General features: G+C 36.7%; 2 protein-coding genes across 2 annotated transcripts in view; one reads left to right on the top strand and one right to left on the bottom strand.

Moving 5' to 3' along the window:
* Positions 1-26,512, top strand: part of IPO11 (importin 11) — an 820,387-nt gene that overhangs the window by 717,674 nt on the left and 76,201 nt on the right. The window lies entirely within an intron of this gene.
* Positions 1-26,512, bottom strand: part of LOC110257266 (uncharacterized) — an 826,705-nt gene that overhangs the window by 185,623 nt on the left and 614,570 nt on the right. The window contains exon 6 of the mRNA XM_085002418.1: positions 1,272-1,332. The gene's annotated coding sequence lies outside the window, so the exon portion shown is untranslated. The remainder of the gene's footprint in view (positions 1-1,271; positions 1,333-26,512) is intronic.

Here is a 26,512-nt window from a genome sequence, read left to right on the forward strand (position 1 = left end):
TGATATTATTGATATTGATATTATATTTCAATGCAAGATACATTGCAAATAAAACCACAGACACTTTCTTTTCCTATTTAATAAGGGCTTTTAGATTATACCCAAGGAATTATCAATAAAAAATGTTGCCTCCTGTATCAGTAAACAAAGGATGCAGCCATCAAGCCACTTAAGCCACTAGGATGGTATGTGAGCCCTGTGGGAATTGAGGATCTAGACAAAGGACTGCCCTTGGCTGCTGCAGCCACCCTCAAGGATGCACCCTGAGGGGATTCAGGATGAGAAAGCCTAAGATACTGGCCCCAGGTAGCTGAGGCACTATCAAAGGAATGATTTCGTTGAACTCACATTCTTGCATCTTCTTATACACAGAAAAATGCTAAATTCCTTGAGATATTTATTTATTTATTTTTTAATTAACAGTAATGTTTTCATACTGACTCTCTGGTCTTTGTTGCAAAAACTCCTATATATCCTGGCTCTTTCCTTAGGTCTTTAGAGCAGTTTCTCAGAGCTATCCGAGATGCTGTGTCCTGGACTTAATTCCTCAGTTTTGTCTGTCAAATAAAACATATTCCTCAACTTTTAGGTTGTGCATTTCTTTTTTCAGTTAACAGAATTAGGTTGGCAAAGAAAATGTTCTACACTAGTTTTGAAGGTCTATTTTCTTAAAAACCTTGTTTGAAAAGTAGATTGTTCTTGGACTATAGGTAGTGTTTGAAATTTATGATGTAAGAACTTTTAGTAAGATGCATTACTGCTCTGAGCCTTAGTTTCCATGTAAACTGAGAATAATGTATAATATTTGAACAATGCCTTATCTCTTAAAAGATATGGATTCCCGTGGTTGCCCAAGTAACTTGAATTTGGAGGCTTTTCCAAAATTTTCTCCTCTGATCACAAGGTTGATATGATTCCTTCATCTGTTGTAAGCATCCTCACCTTCAACACCCAGTGCTCTCTTTGGCTAATACTGACAGTGAATATTAAGTGATGTATTTTTTTAAAAAAATTGTAGTGGAGGAAATTTTTTTTTCCCCTAGTTTTCTTATGATCCCTGGTTGGGTCTGAATTTTTTGTTGTTGTTGTTTCTTTTTAGGGCTGAACCCATGGCATATGGAGAGTCCCAGACTGGGAGGCAAATTGGAGCTGTAGCCCCTGGCCTAAGCCACAGCCACAGCAATGCCAGATCTGCGCTGTGTCTGTGACCTGCACCACAGTTCACAGCAACGCCAGATACTTAACCCACTGAGTGAGGCCAGGGATGGAACCTGTGTCCTTACGGATGCTAGTCAGATTCATTTCTGCTGAGCCACAGCAGGAACTCTGGGTCTGAAAATTAAAGTGACAAAGACAGATTAACATAAGAATATCATAAACATTTGTTTAATATTAGTTTTTTGTGACATGGGACCTGCCTAAAGGAAATGAAATCTTGAATAAATGATTAAATCTTCTAATGTTTAAGCTAGGTTGATGCAGTGTAGAGAGTCACGGAGAAGGAAATACAATAGGGAAGAGTATGAGATAAGTGTTATAAACTGGGAGAAATTTGGCAAGACCTGTTTGTTCAAATTCTTTTCAGGTCCCTCTGTCTTTAGAGTTATGGCTGCTCCTTTCCTCTGGGTATAAAGAGGGCTCCCTTCACGGAAGGGTTTTAGGACTTGCTTAGGAGAGGAGGAGAAGGGGAAGATCAGAGTGACCTTCATTCATCTGCTGTTTTCAGCCTAAAATATTCAATACGCCAAGTGCCTTATTTTGGGGTAGCATGTTCTGAACTCCATTGGAGTATTTGACAAACCTCCAGACCCTATTATCATTTTCTTGTACTAATCTTACTTGATTTCCATTGTCTTGCAAAGCGTGGCCATAATACAGCCTTTTACTTTAGATCTCAGCTCTTAGCAGCACAGTGAACAAACTGAAGCTTTGCTATTTCATCCTTTCCTTTTTCCTGCTCCATTATTCTGCAGAAATGGAAGGAAACCCCTCCAGAAACAAGGTAGCTTATCTTTTGTATTACCTCTTCCCCCATCCCATTCATACACATATTCAGAACTAGAAGAAGTTCTAGACTTGTCTTTTTATGACAATTTTTACTCCACTAATTTCTTCAAGGAGATTAAACCCCAAAGCCTCTGGCCATGTTTCACTGTAATGCCCCTTCCCCCACCTTGACCAGCCTTGGCTGTTTCTTCCCTGCTAGAGAAGGAATGTTGCCCATTCCTCACCAAGACACCATATAACCTTTTCCTCATGCAAATAAGGTATCCTGCGCAAGAACAATCAGAAGATCATATTTGGTCTTCACTCAAGTCTCGATGTGGGGTATAAAAATTATGGCAGAGTATGTCGAGCTCTTCTATTCATCGGGAGCACACATGAGTCCTCTCTCCCTCTCCGACAATGTACTTCAAATTTAGTAAATTTGTAAAACGTCTGCTGTTCTAATGCCTTGTTAGCAGTGAGATAACTGAAAGAAACTGTGATGGTATCAATACCTTGAAACTATATTTAGAATGAATGAACAGTTAGAGCATAAATATGTTCATTGTAATCTTTCTCTTGATTTTATTCAATTAGATCCTAAATGAGAGCTAATTAGATTAGAAAAATTAGGTAATAAGATGAATAAAATTTTCAAACGGCACATGGATTTTCTTTTACAGTGTGACAAAACAAGCCCCAATTTAGTAGCTTCATAAGTGAGGGTTGTCTGGATGGATCTGTTACTGGATTAAGTCCTATGGACCCCACTTGGCCCAAACCCAACTGAGGCTCTCTGCCTTGCCAAGGGAGAGCTTTTTTCTTAGGTTCAAGTAGGCTAGGCAAAAAATCCATATCCACACAGCACAACCTTTATTGGAGAAGCAAGAACTAAGGTCGCAAAACAACTTCACACCCACCTGGTGAGAGTGATTTAATTTTACAGAGTAAAGACAAATGGAACAGGAGTGAGGCTAATGATAAGGGGGCATATGCATCAATCAACCAGGGAAGGGACAGCTTTTCTCAGGGAGTAGAGGTACCACCCCCTTTTCATCCTTTTTTGATACTTAATATCTGATCCAGGCTGCCAGCAGTTTTGTCCTTTAATATGCTAATGTAGTAAAAATCAACATATAATGAGACTGTGTCTGTTGGAAGTCAGATTCATCACCTTTTTGGAGTTAGCTGGTTTTGCCATCTGGTGTGTTGTGTGTGTGCATGCGCGCATCTGTCTGTCTATTTGTCTGTCTCCCTTTCTTATCTCTGAGCCCTTTAACTTAAAGATTTATGCTCACTCGTGCTAAAGGTTGCGGGGTGTCGGGGTGGGGGGTGATTGGCAGGTTGTGACTGAGGACACTCCCACTAAAAGTGGGGGTTGATGGGTTTGAGCAAAGATTTAGAGCAGCTCTGGCAGCAGATCTGCAGATCTGGCCTTGATGCTGGTCTCTGCTGTGCTTGCTTGTGTATCTGAATTTTGCTGGCAGGTTGGGTGCTTGGTCTGGCATGGTCTCACTGGCATTTTTGTGTCTGGCTGGCTGCCATCCCAGGGCAACCAAGGCGATAGATACTCAGTCTCTCATCATCTCAGAGACTAGCTCAGTTTTTTTTAAATACAGCTGATCAGAATTCCAAGAGGGCATACAGAGGTGTATAGGACTTTTAAGGCCTTCAAAGACTAACACATAGCAATTTTGCCACATTCAGCTTGCTAGGAAACGTCACAGGGCAGCCTAAGCACTAGGAAAATTAACCTCTTGATGAGAGGATCTGAAAATGATATTGAAAAAGGCATGGATACAAGTTGGGGAGTAATTGCACGCATATTTTGGGTGCAATAAAATATCACAAATAGTAATGATGATATGATAGCAAGAAAATAAGATACCTTCCTCATTTCCTAATTAGGGATAAGAAAAGTCTGTAATTAACCATTGATTTTTCTTTTCTCAACATCCCCCAACCCTCTGCTGGCTATGTCTTAAGTAAGCAACCATCAAGTACTTTGCCTTCTAATTTTTCACAATATTACTAAAAATTTCACTCCTTGACAAGTTGAAAAGTTGCAGATTTGGGGGAAACACAATTTATATACTTTGGAAGAAACTTCCTCCAGGGATAATTTTAGCTAATGATTCTAAAATTTATCATTTTAGGTTATTATTTTCAAAGATTACATTCATTAACATGTCAGCATCAGTTCTAGGGAAAAAGTTTTGTTTCACCTTTTTTTTTTTTTTTTTTTTTTCCTTGCATGAAGTTCCCTCATTGTGTTTGAGATCTGAAAGTAACATACTAATTTGATTTTAGAAATTGCTAAGACTGTTGAATTTTTAGTGAGAAAATGCCAGACATTCAACCAACAGAGTATATTTTTTTCTTGAACAAAGAGACTCCTAGAAGCTTATGGCCTTTGAATTACTGACACTTTGCTTGAACTCCTGAATTCCACTTGGGAAATGGATCAAGCTCAGTAGCACAACGTTTTTTATTATTTCACCTATGGGTAGTTGATTAAAAGTCATGCAGACCCTGAGGATACCCGTTGATATAATAAGTTACTCTTGCCTGAAAGCACTATAAAACAATATCCAACAGTTTGTGAAATGTAACTAAGGTGTCTTGTGGTTTGAGACACTTTGAATTATTAAGAGAAATTCCAAGAAATTTTTGTTCTTGGATTTTTGCTATTGTCATCACTATTTTTTCTTCTAGATAAGATTAACATTTAGATTTGGCTAGCTACTGCTCTTCTCCAGTGGAAACTTTAAATTTATAAAGCATATTTCTACAAATGACCTACGTAAAACTGTCTTGATACTTAATCCCTATAGTAGGGTTTTAGATGCATATTATTTACTTATTCAGCAATAAATTAAGCATCCCTAAAATACAATATTACCAACAAATCCCTCAGAGGTTTTTTTGTCTGCAGCATCACATTTGCCAACACCCCCTCACTCATTAGCAAACTAATGTTTCCTATCTTTGCTTCAAAAGTAGATTCCATCAGCTTTTTCCACCCTTCAAACAAACAATGGTTTCTAAATCAAAAATATTTTCAAAAGTATTATTTTTACTTTTTTAAAGCAGAGGGAAAAATAATTGTCATTGTGAGCTAAGACAACTTTTCTTCAAAAAAATAAATGCACAACATAAAATTAAGCTTGAAGGTTCTCATCTCCAAAAATAGTTTCCCAATCATTAAATATATATGAAGACCATTTCTTTAAGTTAAAAATAAAACATAGAGGAGTTGGGAAAAAAATGTTTAAAAAAATGAGAAAAGCAAAGTGTGTCTACTGACTCAAATGCTTCCTACTGTCAGAATTAAATAGCCATTTCTATTTTCTTGTCATTCTCATATCAAAGGACAGAATTTTTTTCATTTTTCTTATGCTTTTGTCCTCTCTGTGTCTTAGCGTTCAGTGATCTGTTGGAGTTCATTGCATAGAAAATACAAAAACTAAAATGCTATTAGAGACCCTAGGCTCAATGTTTTAATAGTAATAATAACATACTTCAAAAAGAAATTTTTTTTTTTTTTTGTCTTTTTAGGGCTGCACCCATGGTATATGGAGGTTCCCAGGCAAGGGGGTGGAATTGGAGCTGTAGCCATTGGCCGACACCACAACCACAGCAACTTGGGATCTGAGCCATGTCTGCAACCTAAGTCACAGCTCATGGCAACTCTGGATCCTCAACCCACTGAGCAAGGCCTGGGATCAAACCCATTTTGTCATGGATACTAGTTGGGGTCGTTAACCACTGAGCCACTATGGGAACTCCAAAAAAAATTTTAAGTATGTAGTTTAACTGTTGGATACTAGCAAAGGTCTTATTTTTTCTCCCAGTTTAGATGACCCTAGTGTGACAAAGGACATGTACCACGTGGTCTCTATTTCAGAGACTAGCAACCCCAATGGAGGAAGGAAGAGTACTATCCATTGCACCAAGGCCAAAAAATATTCAAAAACACTTAAAGTTATTTTAAAAAATCACCTTAGAAGTGTATACCTGTATTCTTACTAGGGAACACTAGATTTATGTGAGATTGTTAATTATCTCTGGAATAAGTAAGAACATGCTTGGTTCACAATGGCTAATTTACTGTCGCAAAGGATTTTTTTTTTTTTTTTTTGGTCTTTTTGCCTTTTCTAGGGCTGCTCCTGTGGCATATGGTGTTTCCTAGGCTAGGGGTTGAATCGGAGCTATAGCTGCTGGCCTATGCCAGGGCCACAGCAACGTGGGATCCGAGCCGTGACTGCGACCTACACCACGGCTCAAGGCCACACTGGATCCTCGACCCACTGAGCAAGGCCAGGGATCAAACCCTCAAGCTCATGGTTCCTAGTCGGATGCGTTAACCACTGTGCCACAACGGGAACTCCGGATTAGTTTGTTTTTTATTATTCATTCACTTTTGTATTCATTTATCCATTAATTCAAAAAGCATGGGCAATGTACTATGAGGGTATAAAGATAATTCAGACAAAGATGAAATTTCAAGGTGCTTCTTTACTGAGCAAGAGATGGCATACTGTACTATAAATATATGGTATAGGTAGTAACATACACCATAATATGGAAAATGTATCAGAGACAGATGGTAGGGTTATCGATGAGAAAAAGAATTATGATTGGGGCTAATAGGCATCCAGGTGGGCATATGCAGTGGACTGTATATTTGTGTTCCTCCCAAATTCATATGTTAAATCTTAATCCCGATGTGGTATTTGGATTAGGAGGTAATTAGATCATGAGAATGGAGCTCTCAATCTTAATAAGAGACTGGAGAACTAGCTAGCTCTCTTTCCATCATGTAGGGACAAAGCAAGAAGACAGCCATCTGTAAATCAGGAAGAACCAAGAACCTGACTGTGCTGACACCCTGATGTCAAACTTCCAGCCCCCAGAACTATGAGAAACAAATGTTTGTTGTTGACACCACTCAGATTAGGTAACAAATACCTAAAAATGTGAGATGGTTTTGGAACTGGGTAATAGAAGCTGGAAGAGTTTTGAGTGCATTCTAGAAGAAGCAGAGATTGTTGTGTAGGGAATTTTAGAGGTGATTCTTGTGAGAACTTAGAAAAGATGAGGAGAGCTATAGAGCAAGTTTCCACCTTCTTGGATGATACATAAATAATCATAAGCAAAATGTTAGTAGAAGTATGGATGGTAAAGTCCATTCTGATGAGGTATCGTATGTAAGTGAAGAGCATGTAATTGCGCAACGGAGAAAAGGCACTCCTTGTTTTAATGTGTTAAAGAAGGAGTTCCCATTGTGGCTCAGTGGTAACAAACCCAACTAGTATCCATGAGTGTGTGGGTTCAATTACTGGCCTTGCTCAGTGGGTTAAGGATCTGGTGTTACCATGGGCTGTGGCATAGGTTGGCAATTGCAGCTCTGATTGGACCCCTTGCCTGAGAACACCCATATGCCATGGGTACAGCCCTAAAAAGAAAAAAAAATGTTAAATGGCAAAGAAGTTGGCTGAATTGTGGTCATGTTCTAGTAGTTTGTGGAAGATAGCACTTTTGAAAGATGAAATTGTGTATTTACCTAGATTTCTGTGCAGAGTGTTGGAATGGCTTTGCTCCTCATTTACTGTTTATAGTAAAATGAGAGAAGAGAGGAAGAACCTGGAAATGGCATGATTAACAAAAAGTACTTGGAGAATTCTCAGCCTCTTCCTACTGCAAACAATAAGAGAGCCTGTTATGAGAAGGGACATGAGAAAGATGACCTCTCTCCATCATGTGAGGAGACAGTGAGAAGATGCCCTTCTACAAACTTGGAAGAGAGCTATCACCAGGAACCAAATTCTATTACTTTGCAAAATGTGCTGTACTCTTTGGCAAACATTTATTCAGGGCCTTCTGCACTATTTGCACTATTTGCAAAGTGGTATGGGTACTATTTGCAAAATGAGATACAGAGCTTAAGTCCTGCATTTTTTATCAGTGCTAATTGGAACTTGGCACAAGGATACTTGTGATAAAGTATTCAGGCAAGTATGGCGATAGGTACTTAGGGTGAAAGTCCTATTTTATGCATTCATCTAGAAATTCCGTTTGAGGAAATGAATGTCAAATTCAAAATTTTCTGTGCGAAATGAAGTTCACGAGCATTGGTTCAAACCTATAACATACACTGCATACAGTTGCAACCTAAAGCAAAAACTATTCAATAAGCATTTATTGCTTGCCTGTGGATTTTAAATCATCATATAGTTTACCTCAATAGATACCAACAGTTCTTCACTACTCAGTTCCTGAATTTGAAGAGTTTTTAACCTAATTGATTCTTAAAACTATATAGCCAGTTCCTTAGAATATAATAAAATGAATTAAAATGCTTTAGACTTAGTCATCTGAACAATTGATGAAAGGGTATTTATTCATTTTTTTTACTTATAAAGTAGTACTTGACCAAGGTTTCTTTCACCATTTAGTATTAACAAGTCATCTTGAATTTGTGTTTTGTATCTTTTCCATAAAGGTGATGCCCTTCTTGATCTGGTTATTAAATAATTCCCCTAATCACCCAGTTGTAAATCCCATTCCTTTGCAGAGAGCTTTCTTTTTACTATACTCCTTTACATTTTATGATAACTCCTTTATTCAGCCTCCTGTGGCATTAATTATGATACATTTTGTTGACCAGGGATACTGAGCATCATCAATTAGATAAGTTTATTTTGCTTACTTTTCTAAAAATTTATAGAAGATAAAATCTAGATTGCTAGTCTCTACCAGTTTAGACCTCTAACTGTCCAATCGAAAGGAATTTTTTTTCTCATCATGGAGGGCCCTTGAAAGCATTATTTATCCTAACCCCATCTTTCTGGCTAATGACTTTGAAGGAACAGAGTCTGGTCCTTGGACTATGAAATCAAATTTTGTTCATAGAGCAGAGACTTTTTGGAAATTATCAATATCCATGTTACTTCTTTAGGAAAATTTCTCCCTAATTTCATGAGAAAATTAGAGATTAGGCAAAAGTCAGTATGTACAGACATGTGGACCCACCTGCAGGTATTTTACTAGATAAGGGCTTAAGAATTTTGTTCCAACTATCAATGAAAGAAGTCTTTCTCCTTCAACTCAGCATTAAAATCTGTGAAGGATTTCTTCTCATTGTTTGCCACTTTTAACAGTACATACAATAAATTTTAGGGAAAAAAAAGCCCTTTTAGATTCATTAATCCAGATTTGTATTTTAAAACTTTGGTCCTTAAAACTAAGCCATTCTACTTTATTCAATTAATAAATGTCAGAACTTGTTTAGAGGCTGGGAGTGCTCACAAAGGATAACAAAAGTAATGAACAGAAATGGGTGTTGGATTTTGTCAAAGGCTTTTTTTTGTGTCTATTGAGAGGATCATATGGTTTTTATTCTTTAGTTTGTTAATGTGGTGTATCACACTGATGGATTTGTGGACATTGAAGAATCCTTGCATCCCTGGGATAAATCCCACTTGATCATGATGTACAATCCTTTTAATGTATTGTTGGATTTGGTTTACTAGTATTTTGTTGAGGATTTTTGCATCTAAGTTCATCAGTGATACTGGTCTGTACTTTTCTTTTTTTGTGGTATATTTGCCTGGTTTTGGTATGAGGGTGATGGTGGCCTCATAGAATGAGTTTGGGAGTGTCCCTTCCTCTGTGATTTTTTGGAAAAGTTTCAGAAGGATAGATGTTAGCTCTTCTCAAAATGTTTGATAGAATTTGTCTGTGAAGCCATCTGGTCCTGGACTTTTGTTTGTTGCAAGTTTTTTAATCACAGTTTCAATTTCAGTTCTTTTGATTGTTCCATTAACCTTTTCTATTTCATCTTGGTTTAGTCTTGGAAGATTGTACTTTTCTAAGAATTTGTCTTCTAGGTTTTCTGTTTTATTGGCATATAGTTGCATATAGTAGTCTCTTATGACCCTTTGTATTTCTGTGATGTCCATTGTTGCTTCTCCTTTTTCATTTCTAATTTTATTGATTTGAGTCCTCTCTTTTTTTCTTGATAAGTCTTGCTAAGGGTTTATCAATTTTGTTGATCTTTTCAAAGAACCAGCTTTTTGTTGCATTGACATTTCTGATAAAAACCCTTCAGAAAGTGGGCACAGAGGAAACCTACCTCAACATAATAAAGGCCATATATGACAAACCCACAGCGAACATCATTCTCAATGGTGAAAAGCTGAAAGAATTCCCGCTGAGATCAGGAACAAGACAAGGATGTCCGCTTTCACCACTACTCTTCAATATAATTTTGGAAGTCCTAGCCATAGCAATCAGAGAAGTAAAAGAAATAAAAGGAATCCAAATTGGAAAGGAAGAAGTAAAACTATCACTATTTGCAGATGACATGATACTATACCTAGAGAATCCTAAAGACTCGACCAGAAAACTGTTAGAGCTCATCCATGAATTTGGCAAAGTCGCAGGATACAAAATGAATACACAGAAATTGATGGCATTTCTATACACTAACGATGAAAAATCAGAAAGAGAAATTAGGGAAGCAATCCTGTTTACAATCACATCCAAAAGAATAAAATACCTAGGAGTAAACCTACCTAAAGAGACAAAAGACCTGTGCTCTGAAAACTATAAGTCACTGATGAAAGAAATCAAAGATGACACAAATAGATGGAAAGATATACCATGCTCTTGGATTGGAAGAGTTAATATTATCAAAATGACTATACTACCTAAGGTAATCTATAGATTCAATGCAATCTCTTATCAAATTACCAAGGACATTTTTCACAGAACTCAAACAAAATATTTTAAAGTTTGTCCGGAAGCACAAAAGACCCAGAATATCCAAAGACATCTTGAAAAAGCAAAACAGAGCTGGAGGAATCAGGCTCCCTCGCTTCAGACTATACCACAAAGCAACAATCATCAAAACCGTATGGTACTTGCACAAAGACAGGAATATAGATCAGTGGAACAGGAGAGAAAGCCCAAAATTAAACCCACACACCTACAGCCAACTAATCTATGACAAAGGAGGCAAGAATATACAATGGAGAAAAGACAGCCTGTTCAATAAGTGGTGCTGGAAAAACTGGATAGATACATGGAAAAGATGAAATTAGAACACTCCCTAACACCATACACAAAAATAAACTCCAAATGGATTAAAGACCTAGATATAAGACCAGATACTATAAAACTCTTAGAGGAAAACACAGGCCAAACACTGCAACATAAATGATAGCAACATCTTCTCAGATCTACCTCTTAAGAGTGGTGTCAGTAAAAACAAAAATAAACAAATGGGACCTAATCAAACTTAAAAGTTTCTGCACAGCAAAGGAAACCCTAACCAAAACGAAAAGACAACCCACAGAATGGGAGAAAATCATTGCAAATGAATCAATGACAAGGGATTAATCTCCATAATTTATAAATACCTCCTACTGCTCAATACCAAAAAAAAAAAACCAAACAACCCCATCAAAAAATGGGAAGAAGATCTAAACAGACAGTTCTCCAAAAAAGACATACAGATGGCCAAAAAACACATGAAAAGATGTTCAACATTGCTCATTATTAGAGAATTGTACATCAAAACCACTCTGAGTTACCACTTTACACCAGCCAGAATGGCCATCATCAAAAAGTCTACACACAATAAGTGCTGGGGAGGGTGTGGAGAAAAAGGAACCCTAGTACACTGTTGGTGGGATTGTAAATTGGTGCAACCACTGTGGAAAGCAGCATGGAGATTCCTCAGAAAACTAAACATAGAATTACCATTTGATCCATTAATACCACTCCTGGGCATCTACCAGAGAAAACCATGACTCACAAAGACACATGTACTCCAATATTCATTGCAGCACTATTTGAAATAGCCAAGACATGGAAACAACCTAAATGTCCATTGACAGAGGAGTGGATCAAGAAGATTTGGTAAATAAACACAATGGAATATTACTCAGCCATTAAAAGGAACGAAATGCTGCCATTTTTATCAACATGGATGGACTTAGAAATTATCATGCTAAGTGAAGTCAGCCATACAATGAGACACCAACATCAAATGATATCACTGACATATGGAATCTGAAAAAAGGACACAAAGAACTTCTTTGCAGAACAGATACTGACTCACAGATTTTGAAAAACTTATGGTTTCTAAAGGAGACAGTTTGGGGGGGTGGGGGGATGCGCTGGGGTTGTGGGATGTAAATCCTATAAAATTGTGTTGTGATGATCATTGTACAACTATAAATGTAATACATTGAGTAACAAAAAAAGTATTGAACACATGAAAATGTATAAATTCATGTATGAAGAAAAATTTGTATCCTGATTTCCCCAGAACTGATATCTGTGGTATTGTTGAAAACTCAGTAACTACATCTTCTGTTTCCTCAACTGAAAATGAGAATAATTTGAATTCCTAATTCATGTGGTTTTATAAGGAGTAAATAAAGCAAATCAAATACAGCATTAACCACAATGCCAAACATATAATAATCATTTGATAATGGTCAGTTATTAGCATAACTTTTTATTACTTTTCCTACTTTTTATTACTTTTATTATAATTTAGCATGCAAATAATTTAGTAGTCCCCGAGTCAGTGTTTACTTCTATTATTGTTAGCAGATCTTTCTGGAGAGAAAATGATAGATATTCATACATATCTGTATAGTCCCTTATAGAGCTCAGATTTCTGAAACTTGAATACTGTGACATTGTAATCCCAATCAACTATATATTCTCTGCTTTTCCCTGGAAGGTTCACTCACAAGTTCATCCCACTTGATTGTATATTTTTGGTGTGTATCATGCATACTATAAAAGTGCTTGAGCATTTGTGGCTGAACTTCTGAGATTTTATTCTATTGCTAGACTATTATAGTATTAGACGCAACCATAATGCAAAGCAGAGCATGATCCATGCAGTGAAGGTGGTGCAAAATGCTTTGAAACTTCAGAGGAAGGAGCCATCACATCAACCAGGGAAATGAGAAAGCATGTTTGAAGTGAGGTGGTATGTGATGGGTCCTTTAGGAGCAGTTCAGATTTCAATAGAGCAGTTAGAGTTGGGAAGGAAATTTCAGGGAGAGAAAGAGTATGAGCAAAGCAAAAAGTAGACAGGTGCCAGAAATGTTACAAAAAATTTGTGGTCCAATTTTGTCCTGGACAGAGGGAGTTGGGGGCATGAGGATAAGAAGGTAGATGGGAGAGCAGATATGAGAAATATTTAAATGCTATGAAATTGGAACTTTATTCAGCAAGTTTTAGGGAGTTACTAAAAGAGTAAGAAAGATCCAGGACCAGAACAGTGAGATTGAGAGACCAATGAGACAGCGTAGGAGGCATTTGAGGCCAGCTATGTAGGATGTGTAAAAGTGCTGAGGAAAGGTATTGCCAAGAAACATGTGATGGACAAGGGGTCAGGAGGGCCAAGTAAAATTTTTATATGGAGAAAGCAAAGAAGAGGTAGGGCCCAAGGATTGATCCTGCCTATAGGACTTCAGAGGGAAAAGCAAAGATATCAGAACTAGAGAGATTTCAAAACATACCACCTTAGGACATTTGTGCTTCCCTTTGCCTGAAATGTTCTGGCATTATCTGGCCCCTCCCCAGCATTCTTTTTTCTTAATTAGTTTCTTATTTCATTATTTTTCTTTTTTACAGACAATTTATCACCTTTAACATACTAAATAACTTACTTATTGATTAAATTTACCATTTGTTTCTCTTTCCTGTCCCCCAATGTTTTATTCATGACTGTATCCTGGGAACCTATGTTATGGACCCAGGCTCTTGGAATCTTTAGCAATAGAAATTGATAAGAGGTCAGATGAGAAAATCAGACAAGGCCCTATTGGTGCTCATGCTGCAGCACAAGGGAGCAAAAGAAAGAAACAGGTACCCCTGCTCATGCTTGGGTCCTTAAATGGGGTAAGAATGGGGACAGATCCATGGGTTTGGCAGGAGGAGTAGCTTAGGTTGTCTGTCTATCCCCTTGGTGGTGCCCAATGTGGGAATCATGTGCATTACTCTGCTTGCTCTGGGCACCTCTGAAATGGCAGTTTGTTGTGGTCTTGTTGTATCCTATTGCTTATAACTGCCCCAGCTTGCACATGCATGCAGTTATTTTTCATCCTCTCTTTGTATCCTGTTGCTCCAGGAGACATTTGTCCAGCTGCAAGCACTGCACCAGAGGATCTCAGGTCCCAGTCTATAGCACCTGGAATAAGACATAGTAGGTGCTCAGAAAATATTTACTGAATGCAGCAAGTCCTTTGTAAGAGTTTCTTAGAAGATAGAGTTTAACAAAAGGAGCTATTTTTAGTTCAAAACTATTTGTATTTGACATATGTTTGTAGGCATTTTGGAAATTCATGAACACCATTTGTTCATTAAAGCCCCTTAAATGCTTTTCCTTAAAATCTTACATACACCATTAAAAAAAAAAAAAGTAAAATTTGCTTAGGAAATCTAAAATAGAACTTAGGTTAAATGTCTATGTTCCTAATTAGCACAGTACATTTAAATTAATGGTATATTATCATAAAAATAACATCTGTGGACAAGGAAGAGAATTCTAGTTTGTTATATTCTGGATGATATTCTTTCATTTCAGAAAAATGTGTTTTCACTTTCTAGTGAGTGAGCATATGAAAAATGGACTTTGCTGTAACTCAGCTTCTAGAGATATTAAATTGAGGCCTAAAAAGATGCTCTCTTCAGGTGTCTTCATTAGACTCTGGGGACCAATTTCTGCAAAATATGCTTAGAAAAACTCACTAGAAAAACATAGAGTAATGGAGTAATGGAGTTCCCGCTGTGGTTTAGTGGGTTACAAACCTGACTAGAATCCATAAGGATGAGGGTTTGATCCCCGGCCTCCCTTAGTGGGCTAAGGATCCCACGTTGCTGTGGCTGTGGTGCAGGCTAGCAGCTGCAGCTCCTATTCAACTGTTAGCCTGGGAACTTCCATATGCCACAGGTCTGACTCTAAAAAGCAAAAAAAAAAAAAAAAAAAAAAAAAAATATTGAGTTGATGAATGGACCTTCTATATCTTGGGAAGAAACTACACCGTGGTACATCTTAATCAAATGGTCAAAAACTTTTGACAAAAAAAGAGAAAGTATTAAAAGCAGCCAGAACTTATAAAGAACTTTAAGAATGTTCAGACTTTTGGTCAGAAATTATGTGGTCCTTCTTTATCTCTGTCATTACTCCTTATCTTCATCTAGTTTGTCAGATATTAATGTAGCTGTTCCTGCTTTCCTTTATGTTTACATTGTTATATCATTTTGCATCTGTGTTTTTATACTTAAAACAAACCTCTCATATACAGCCAGGCTTTGCTTTTTAAATCCATCTGACTATCACTGCCTTTTTACATTTTATATAATTACATTTTATATAATTTCTAATTATACTTCATATAATGAAAATTTTATGTGATTTTCAGTATAGTTGGATTTGCCTATATTTTTTGCTATTTATTTCCTCTTTTTCTGTTGTTTGTTTCTTTTTGTTTTTGGCTTTCTTTTGGATTAATTGAGTATTTTTAAGAATTTCATTTTACTTCCACAATTGGGCTTATTAGTTCTATATTTTCTGCTTTATTATAAGTTGCTGTAGGGAAGTAGTGCTTCAAGTTGTTGATTTTCAAAAAATTTTGAAATGAGAAAAAAAAATAGGTAGCAGTATATTTACCATTTCTATTGGTCCTCATTTCTTTGCACAGAGTAGGGTTGGTGTATTACCTGTCACATGATTTTGTAAATAGAGTTCTGTTCCAAGTGAGTAAGGGCTCATAGCCCACTTCTTGGAGGCATCTGTCTTTCCTTAGATTTTAGGCTAGTTGGTTGTCATGCAACTTCAGTTCTCTGATAAGTTCAAGAAATAGCATGGTTTTATAGATTATTTGATTTATCTTGCCATTAGAGCTGAAACGATGCTCTAAGCAGCACATGCTAAAAGCCCCATTATTTCCTCAAATATATATTTTTTTATTTTTCATTTTTCCTTTCCTTCTAGGACCCTAATGACATGCATGGTAGAGAATTCAATATTATTTCCCAGGTTAGTTGTTTCAGTCTTTTTTTTCTCTGTGCTTCATTTTGGGTAGTTTCTAATTGCTACATCTTTTATTTCCCTGATCTCCTTTTATACAGCATCTAATCAATCAACCATGTTCACTGAACTTTTTATTTTTTGAAGTTTTCTTTTTTCTTTTTCTTTTTTTTTTTGTCTTTTTGTCTTTTTTGTTGTTGTTGTTGTTGCTATTTCTTGGGCCACTCCCGCGGCATATGGAGGTTTCCAGGCTAGGGGTTGAATCGGAGCTGTAGCCACCGGCCTACGCCAGAGCCACAGCAACGCGGGATCCGAGCCGCGTCTGCAACCTACACCACAGCTCACGGCAACGCTGGATCGTTAACCCACTGAGCAAGGGCAGGGACCGAACCCGCAACCTCATGGTTCCTAGTCGGATTCGTTAACCACTGCGCCTCGACGGGAACTCCTGAAGTTTTCTTAATTTCTCATTCATTTGTATTTTCCATTTGTTTTTACACAGCTACACTTTTGTCCAAAAATATCAGATTTATTAAGATAATTTATATATAATTTTTCCCTTTAGCATGTTCAGTTCAGTAAATTCTAACAAATATATATGTGTGTGTGTGTGTGTGTGTGTGTGTGTGTGTGTATGTATCATCATGTAACCACCACTACAATCAAAAACACTTTCTTAAATTAAGAATAGTCCTATTGCTATCACAACAAAAAATATTTTAATAATCTCAAAAGTTTTCTTCTTCACCCCTTGGCAGCAAATCTCCTATCTTTATTCCAAGCTCTTGGCAACCTTTTCTGTTATTACAGTTTTACGTTTTTCTAGCATCTCATATACCGGGGATAATTCAGGGTGTAGCCTTACACATCTGGCTTCTTCAAGGTTAACACAATACCTTAAAGATTTACTCATATCATTACATGTATTAGTGGTTCATTTATCATAATGGCCATTTTACTGTCCTTGTCTGCTAATTTCAACATTTCTGTGACTATTAGTTCTCTTTTTATTAAGCGATTTTTTTTTCCCTTCTGGAAAATGCATCACATATTCCTTTTCTTTTTGCATGTTTTATACTTTTTTATTAGATCCCAGACATTGTGAAGTTTATGTGATTGCTAGAGTGGGTTGTATTCACTTAGAAACCGTTGGCCTTTTTTCTGAAGGGAAATTAAAATTCTGGCAGAGTGATTTCATTCTTTCAAGGCCTAGTTTGAGGGCTTTTTGAGATCGTGTGTATTGTAACCCTTATAATAAGGCTTAGTCCTGAAATTAAGGTGTTGATATTTGGAATATTTACTTAAAGCTCTGTGGATTCAACAAGGTTTTTCCATTATGGTCTGTATGATCTCGAATGATTCTCAGCCTCTTATTAGCTCTCGAAATTGTATGACAATGTTCCCCAGAAACTTTTCTTTCCCTGGAAGTTGTTCTTCACCTGGCTTATTTTACTCTATAAATGCATAGCTTAGTATAGGGCCAAATACTCAAGGGACAATTTATGGACAAGTAGCTCTTGTACTTATAGCTCTTGAAACTCTTGCTCCTTAAGTTCCCACAGCTTTGGTATCTTTGTCTCATCTTCTCATTGAGAGAGTACCAGGCTCTGCTTATATGGCACTCTGTGAGCCATGGTCTAGAGACAGAAATTTGGGACAATCACAGGGTTGACTTCATTTTTTCCCTTTTTCTCAGGAATTTCATTTGCACTACTCATCATCTATCTCTGAAAGGAATTATTTAATACATATTTCTCAAGTTTTCTAATTGTTTATAGCGAGAGACCTCCCTCATGACCTAAAACAGAAATCCTTTAGGATGTCTTTGATAAATAGAATTCCCTCTTGTTAATGTAATTGACCTTATTTTTTAATAATCTGTACTTCTGGCATCATATAAACATATTCTTTTATATTCTAATGACTAAAAAAACTTTTGCCTTCACATCTGTTTTGTCTTTGATAATTCATTTTTGTGTGATGTGTCCATCCTTTATTTTCCCCTTCTCTATATTACCAAGGGTCCTAGCATGATTTTTTGAACAGCCAGTCCTTTACTTGCTATTCTGCAATGCCCATTAGGCCATATATCACATTTCTACCTATAGTTGGGTCTGTTTCTCAGCTTTTATATATATATTATCATTTCAATTTCTGTGGTCTTTGCACATCTGAGACCATTGTTTATGGCTTCTCTGTGTTCTTGCTTATAATGGATTGTTTTCTCATTTCCTTTTGTGTATTTTTTTTAATGTGAGGTCATGATTTTAGCTGTGTTATCCATGGCAATTCTTTGAGTTTGTTCTGAAATTATTTAAATATATCTCTCCCCTATCTAACAGGCACAGAAAATCTGGAACACTTAAAATATTTCAATTTGGGGGAGTCCCCTTCGTGGCTCAGTAGTTGACAAACATGACTAGGATCCATGAGGATGCGGGTTCAATCCCTGGCCTTCCTCGGTGGCTTAAGGATCTGGCATTGCTGTTAGCTGTGGTGTAGGTCACAGACGCGGCTGAGATCCTGTGTTGCTGTGGCTCTGGCTTAGGCTGGCAGCTGCAGCTCCGATTCAACCCCTAGCCCGGGAACCTCCATATGCCATGGATGCGGCCCTAAAATGCAAAAAAAAAAAAAAAAAATTCAATTTGGGGAGTTCTCGTCATGGCTCAGTGGTCAGAAAACCCGACTAGTAACCATGAGGATGTGGGTTTGATCCTGGACTCGCTCAGTAGGTTAAGGATCTGGCTTTGCCGGGAGCTGTGGTGTAGGTTGCAGATGCGGCTCGGATCCACAGCATGGCTGTGGCTGTGGGGTAGGCAGGCAGCTACAGCTCCAATTCAACCTCTAGCCTGGGAACCTCCATATGCCATGGGTACAGCCCATAAAAAAAAAAAAAAATCAATTTGGGTTTGAATTATAACTCCAAACTTATATGAATATTTGTTTAAGGGGAGTAATACTACAGTGAGATCTTAATCTTTTTTCCCTTTCTCTTCTTCTATAGACAGAGCTGAGATAAGAAAATAATCTTTAGCACCTCTTTGTATAGTTTGTCATCCTTCTGAGGCCCTACCTTTATTAATGGTCCAATCCAGCACCTTAATTTCAGACCCCAGATTTTCATACCTGTTCATCCATATGGTGAATACCTTAAAACCCAGGTATCTGCATATCCACAGATGCTCCCAGGGAAACTGCAGGCTTGGATCTCGCATCAGTCCTAACAAATTATGGATTTGGGTTATTTATACCTTTTACTTTTCTCCCCTTATTTGAAACAAATTTTCTGTTTTACATATCTTTATTTTTGTGCATTATGATATATTTCTCTATCAAGTCCACAATGTTACCAAAAGTGTGCATTTTAGTGCTATCGACTTGATTTTTAGAAATCTCAAATATAAGTCAAATTTCAACTAGAAATCAGGCATATTCTTGAGCAAGCAATGTCATATAATGTGTGCACTCATGGAGAGAGAGATAACTAAAAACAGCAGTATTTTAATCAGTATTGGCAAGTAAATTGAGCATGTTAAATAAAATATAAGCAGTGGGTATTTGAATATAGTGTACCATCATTAAATCTGAGAGGTTGATGAAAGTAATCCAGATTTGAAATGCATATTTAGATTAATGACAAGGTCTTGACAAAAAATGACCTAAAATATACCCAGTTTATCTATTTAGCAGATGATAAGTATGGGTTTGGAATATAGGGAAAGAGAAAGTTATGCCAAATTCTATAAATAAGTAATGGTTATAAATACCTCATCCATTTGAATTTTCTGTGAAGACTTTAGATCAAATTCTCATCCTACTTGTGATCTAGTACTTTGTGACTATATAAGTTCTTAGAATGGAGTGTGAATGCATAGCCAATAAGTTGTGCAGAATACAAAGTGGGACAAATAGCTTTCCATGATGAAAAATATAGTTTTAAATTTCATCACAGGAGTTCCCGTCGTGGCACAGTGGTTAACGAATCCGACTAGGAACCATGAGGTTGCGGGTTCGATCCCTGGCCTTGCTCAGTGGGTTGGGGATCTGGCGTTGCCATGAGCTGTGGTGTAGGTCACAGACGCGGCTCAGATCCTGAGTTGCTGTGGCTCTGGCATAGACCAGCAGCTACAGCTCCAATTACACCCCCAGCCTGGGAACCTCCATATGCCGTGGGAAGTGGCCCTGGAAAAGGCAAAAAAAAAAAAAAAAAATTTTCATCACAGTAATTAATCTTCACCTTTGCAAAATGATAAAGAAAAACAATAATGATAACCAACTAACAAAAAAAAAAACTACAGCTGATAAATCAGGCTGTCTTCAGCTTCCTCCAAAGTATATTCAAAGACAGATGATAATAAATTAATAACAATAAAATTTTGAGAGAAATTGGGACTCAGGAATATTTTGTCCTCTCTGGATTCAATTTTGTTACTAGGACAGCAGACATATATTTCTAACCAGGAAAGAACTCAAGGAATAAAACATCCATATATACTTGGAGATAAAAAAAAAAAATTGCTGATAAAATCAGCCAAATTAAGAAATAAATCTAATTGGTGTGAGGTGGTACCTCATTGCAGTTTTCATATGCATTTCTCTAATAATTAGTCATTTAGAACATTTTTTCATGTGCCTGTTGGCCATCCACATGTCTTCTCTGGAGAAATGTCTATTTAGGTCTTCTGCCCATTTTTCAATTGAGTTTTGTTTGTTTGGGTTTTTTTTTTTTTTTTTTTTTGCTATTGAGTTGTATGAGTTGTTTGTATGTTTTAGAGATTAAGCCCTTGTCAGTTACATTATTTGCAACTATTTTCTCCCATTCCATAGATTGTCTTTTTTTTTTTTTTAATGGATTCCTTTGCTGTGCAACAGCTTGCCAGTTTGATTAGGTTCCAATGGCTTATTTATGTTTTTCATTATATTGCCTTGGAAGACTGATCTAAGAATACTTTTGTATGATTGATCTTAGAGAATGTTTTGCATATGTTCTCTTTTAGGTTTTATGATGTCTTGTCTTATGTTTAAGTCTTTAAGCCATTTTGCATTTATTTTTGTGCTTGGCGTGAGGGAACTACAATGGGGTACCACCTCCCACCAGTCAGAATCACCAAGTCTACAAATGACAAATGCCGGAAAGTGTATAGAAAAAAGGGAACCGTCCTACACTGTTGGTGGGAACATAAGTTGGTACAATCTCTATGGAAAACAGTATTCAGGTACCTCAGAAACCTAAATACAGAACTACCATATAATCCAGCATTCCCACTCCTGGGCATATATCTGGACAAAGCTTTCACTGAAAAAATGCATGCACTCGTATTTTCATTGCAGCACTATTCACAATAGCCAACATATGGAAACAACCTAAACGTCCATTAAAGATGAATGGATTAAAAAGATATGGTACATATATGTAATGAAATACTACTCAGCCACAAAAAACACAAAATAGTGCCATTGGTAGCAACATGGATGGAACTAGAGATTCTCATACTAAGTGAAGTAAGTCAGAGAAGGACAGATGCCAAATGATATCACTTATATGTGGAATCTAAAATATGGCACAAATGAACCTACCTATAGAACAGAAACAGACTCACAGACATGGAGAGCAGACTTATGGTTGCCATATATATATCTGGGTCACTTTGCTGTACAGCAGAATTTGATAGAACATTGTAAATCAACTACAATAAATTTTTTTTTTTAAAGAAACAAATCTAAATAGACTTCAGGAATTAAGACATCAGGGTTAAAATCTTAGTTAAGGTTTTAGTTAAAAATCTTAGAATTAATTGAAATATGGAAAAATAACAATCGTGCATATCAGTAGCGCACAAAGGGAAAGAAAGACAGTTGACTGGAGTAATGAGATCTCAAGCAAGATTTATCGACCAGCAGAGTGACTGGGAGCCCTGAGCAAGTGGAACTCAGCACTCTCCCACTATTGGGAGAGAATCAGGTTTTATAGGCAGGGGGTCATGTGCTGAGTTCTGTAGTTCTGGGATGGTGGTTGAGATCACGGTATAAAATTTAACTTTCTCCTTGGTACTGTTTTTGTCCTTAGGAAGTCAGCCACTTCATGATCTTGGTTGTTTGGCCTGTGGAGGTCCAACAAAGTGGAGACTGTAGGTCTGGGTCTAGATGGATCAATGAGTCATGCAGACTTATTTTTTTTTAGGCCTTCATTTTAGTTTCCACCTGAGACATATTATGGTACAGAGTAGACTGTTATAGTTATAAACAAGAATACTGTAAAAAGCGAATATAAAATAACACACCAATACAGAAGGCTATAGGTAGGGAGGTGGGAAAAATTGTGAAAATACTATTCATTTTTCAATGTAGGAAATCAATCTATTGTTTTAAATAGAAACATAGCTTAAAAAACTATTTAGCAAGATTACTTTCTTAATCTTAAAGATTTTGGAAAATACCTTTTTATTGAAAGAAATTTTCAGGGTTTTTTTGGTTAAATATGAATAAACTAAATTGAATACTTGTTATTAAAGGCAGAAGAGTCAAAGGGTCAAGAAAGAAAATATTAGGGCATTCTCACTATGGCTCAGTGGGTTACAAACCTGACTAGCATCCATGAGGATGCAGGTTCGATCCCTGGCCTTGCTCAGTGGGTTAAGGATCTGGCGTTTCTGTGAGCCTTGGTGTAGGTCACAGACATGGCTTGGATCATGTGTTGCTGTGGCTGTGATGTAGGCGGCAGCCACTGCTCCGACTGGACCCTAGCCTGAGAACTTCCGTGTGCCACAGGTGCATCCCTAAAAGGCAAAAAAAAAAAAAGAAAATGTTACAAATGTTATTTGTATTGTTTAATCTACAAAATAAATTAAGCTTTACTTAATTTCCTATCTAATTTGATATCTCATTTCTTTGGTTAGTCAGTGTGGTAGATTTGTTGGCTCAAGTTCATATGCTTGATGCACAGTGAGGCCAAACAAACTGAAACATCAGAGTTTAGAGCAGAGAAAGGTTTGTTACAGGCCCACGGGAGGAGCTGTGTGGGTCATTTCTGCCCAAGAAGTGCAAACTCCCCAAGCCAAAATTGTAAAGCATTTTTAAAAGCTGGGTGAGGAGTGTGTGTGTTGCAGGGTGAGCGATCAGCTCTTGCATAATTCTCTGATTGGCTAGCTGGTGAGCTAGCAGGATGCTGTCGCAGGGGTTAATATTATCAATCTTTAGGCTCCAAGAGGCCTGGAGACTATATGCCTAAGGTCATCAAGTAGTTAACGTCTTCCATTTTGTGTGTAGGGAGGTGATCTTCACATTTGTAAACAATTCAGGATTGTGCATCAGACACTGTTATCTAGGTGTTTTAGAGAAAAGCTAAAGCAGAGGATATGGGGGAAAGGGCCTGCCCTGGGAAGGCCCCATAAAGTCCTGTTTGGTTACAGATTAATTAAACAAATGGCCCCCAAAATAGCCCAGTTTCTCCATTCCTTCCTGTAAAAACCCATTAAAATAGGTCATGCAATTCCTCCTAGTAAAAAGTAGAATCTGTTTATGCACTGTGAATCCACTAGCCTTATGCCTTGCTCTAGCCAATGGAAGCATAGGCATGGCATGCCAGTTCTGAACCACAAAAGGGCTTGCTTCCTTCACTCTCTTTGTTGGGCTATATGAAGCAGCATGGGTTATTGAATCTCTTAATTATCTTTTTCCAAGTCCAATTGCCCTTCTCATGCCTACGTCCTTTACCTGTCTTTGCTCCACACACTTAATATTTAAGTTGCCTTTTTCATTTACTCTAGCTTTTCTTTTTCCTTCATTCCTTCAAATCAAAATTTTGCCACTGTGGGTTTTTCCTAAGCTGAAAAAGAAATTACAAAAGGATCATTTGTGCCCTATATTAGAAACTCATGGTCTTGGAGAACAGACATGTGGTTGATGGGGGGAGGGGGAGGGAGAGGGATGGACTGGGAGTCTGGGGTTGATAGATGCAAACTATTGGATTTGGAGTAGATAAGCAATGAGATCCTGCTGTATAGCATTGGGAACTATATCTAGTCACTTGTGATGGAGCATGATGGAGAATAATGTGAGAAAAAGAATGTACATATGTATGACTGGGTCACTTTGCTGTATAGTAGAAAACTGAGAGAACTCTGTAAACCAACTATAATGGAAAAAATAAAAATCATTAAAAAATTGCAAAGGGAAAGAAGCATGTCTAGATAACACTAAAACATTGAAATGGAAAGTAAAATTTTGTTTGCATATTGAGATATATTTGAAAATGGGAAGTATTTTTACATGCATTTGTGGAAATGTGTGCTCATTTTATTTGGAAATGAGAATTCAGAATGTTGACAAGAATTTATGTTTTAAATCCATGTATGTTTTCATTGTATGGACACACCTAGGACTAATTCTATATGAGGAACATTTTGAGCTCGGCATTATTTAATATTTGGGCTACTATGTGAATGCTAGTGATAAATACTCCCTTTACATATTTAATAATACTAGGTTCTCAGGTTTGTCCATGCTCTTTCTTTATATTACTCTTATGTGAACCATGTTATTTTATTACTTACCAAATATTCACAGATCACTATGTCCTAGCTTAGGGGGCAAAGAAGCCAAATAAATTCATTTCATTTTTACAGCATTTAGAAAAAGAATAACATTCCCTTATAGCAACTTTTTACTCTATTGCTTCAGCTTTTTTCTTTTCTTTTTTTTTTTTTTTGGCCATACCAATCCCATGGTGTGTGGAAGTTCCCAGGCCAAGGGTCAAGTCCATGTCACAGCAGTGACTCTAGTCACTGCAGTGATAATGCTGGATCCTTAACCCACTGTTCCACAAGGGAACTCTCAACTCTATTAATCACATGAAATAAAATTGTAAAACTCTGACTCATTGGTTGTAATATTTTCTTCTATGTCTAACCCCTAGAAATTGACATATCTTCCCAATTATTTCATACAAAATCAGGCATTGTGCATGGGTGACATATTATTTAGACTACCAATAAGTAAATTTCATTCACCATGATACATAGCTTTCTTTAGGATAAATCTTTTTTTTTGTTTGTTTTCTTTTTCCATCTGAAAAAGCAGTAATTTGTATTTCCTAAAGAGTTGATTTTACAGTGGTTTTCTTTGTTTTCAATTGAAACTTTTGCAAAATTCTTTGTATTTTCTGTAAAAGGCATTGGAGAATAAAAAGAAATTTTTATATATAGTCCAAATTGCTTTAACTTTCTCATAACCTGGAATAGGCTTTCACTTCAAATCTTTACCATATACTTATTTCCATCAAGTTATAAATGTGGGAAGCAGGTGCTGTGGAAAGTTTGAATAAAGTCACATGTTTGGTAATTCCAAATGCCCTCTGCTTGTTTCTGAGTCACGTACAGAGAAACAGTCAGTCATTCCTTTCAAGAAAGTCCTAAACTCTGGTAGAAAGAGGAGGTTATGACAAGGGTCTTTGATTTTTTTACTTTTAAGTGAAATTTAGTAATGTTTTAGATTATGTCTCATGACTTTGAGTAAAACTCAACCCTTTTAGAGACTTTTTATATGTAAATATGATTAACCCATGCATATAAGTTAGTGGTCAAAGCTTTGGAAATCCTTTGTAGAATGTCCGGTCGTAATATTTGCCACATTATTAACATCAGTGTGTGTGTGTGTGTTTGTGTATTGACAGTATTGATACTGCTTTATGATTATTATTTTTACTCCCAATTATTTCACTTCTGAGCAGTTTTGTTTGTTTTCTGGGACATCTTTCAGGAACCTACTTAATTTTACTTTTTCATATTGAAAATAACAAGGCCTTTTCTGTGTAAAAATACACACTTTGAAACTCATTTAAAGTTTGTTTTTAAACGTTAAGTAAGAAATTTGAGGATATGTAAATAAAGCATAGTTTGGACTAGAAAAATTAATTTTCCCCAAACATAAGAAAGAGATGCTTTTATTAAAATTATCAGTGTGAGATTTTATTCATGCTAACAAATGAAGTCCTCTACCCCCAACTCCTAAATGGTTAGTTGATTGGTTCATCTATTGCTGTGTAGCCCTGACTCTTTTTTTATAACAACTTAAACATTTCAAATGGAAACTGAAGGTAACTGGTTCTTATGCTATTGTGAGGTAGACCAAAGGGATGTATGAAAATACTCTATTTTAAATGATTGGTTTGAAAAATGCAAGTTCTCAAATGTTGATTTCATTTTTAAAAATCATTTATTTATGTATATATTGTATAGCATAAATAGTGTATAGCATAGTGACTCGGTTGGTTAACTTTTTTGTCCTCTGGAAAGCTAACTTTTTCAGTGATGCTCAGCTAGCCCAATGATTCTTGGGCTACATCACTATAAGATTAAAGTAGGAGTCAACCTTGCATACTTGGTATAATTTTTTTATAGGATGAATTACATGTGTGTGGGAGAGCGTTGTGTATTTATGAGTCTGTGCATGTATGTATAGTCC

The sequence above is a fragment of the Sus scrofa genome, chromosome 16, assembly GCF_054392235.1.
Source record: "Sus scrofa isolate SSC_HxYL_T2T_F1_AM1 chromosome 16, Sscrofa_HxYL_maternal_Yorkshire_Landrace_v2.0, whole genome shotgun sequence".
NCBI classification, from domain to species: Eukaryota; Metazoa; Chordata; class Mammalia; order Artiodactyla; family Suidae; genus Sus; species Sus scrofa.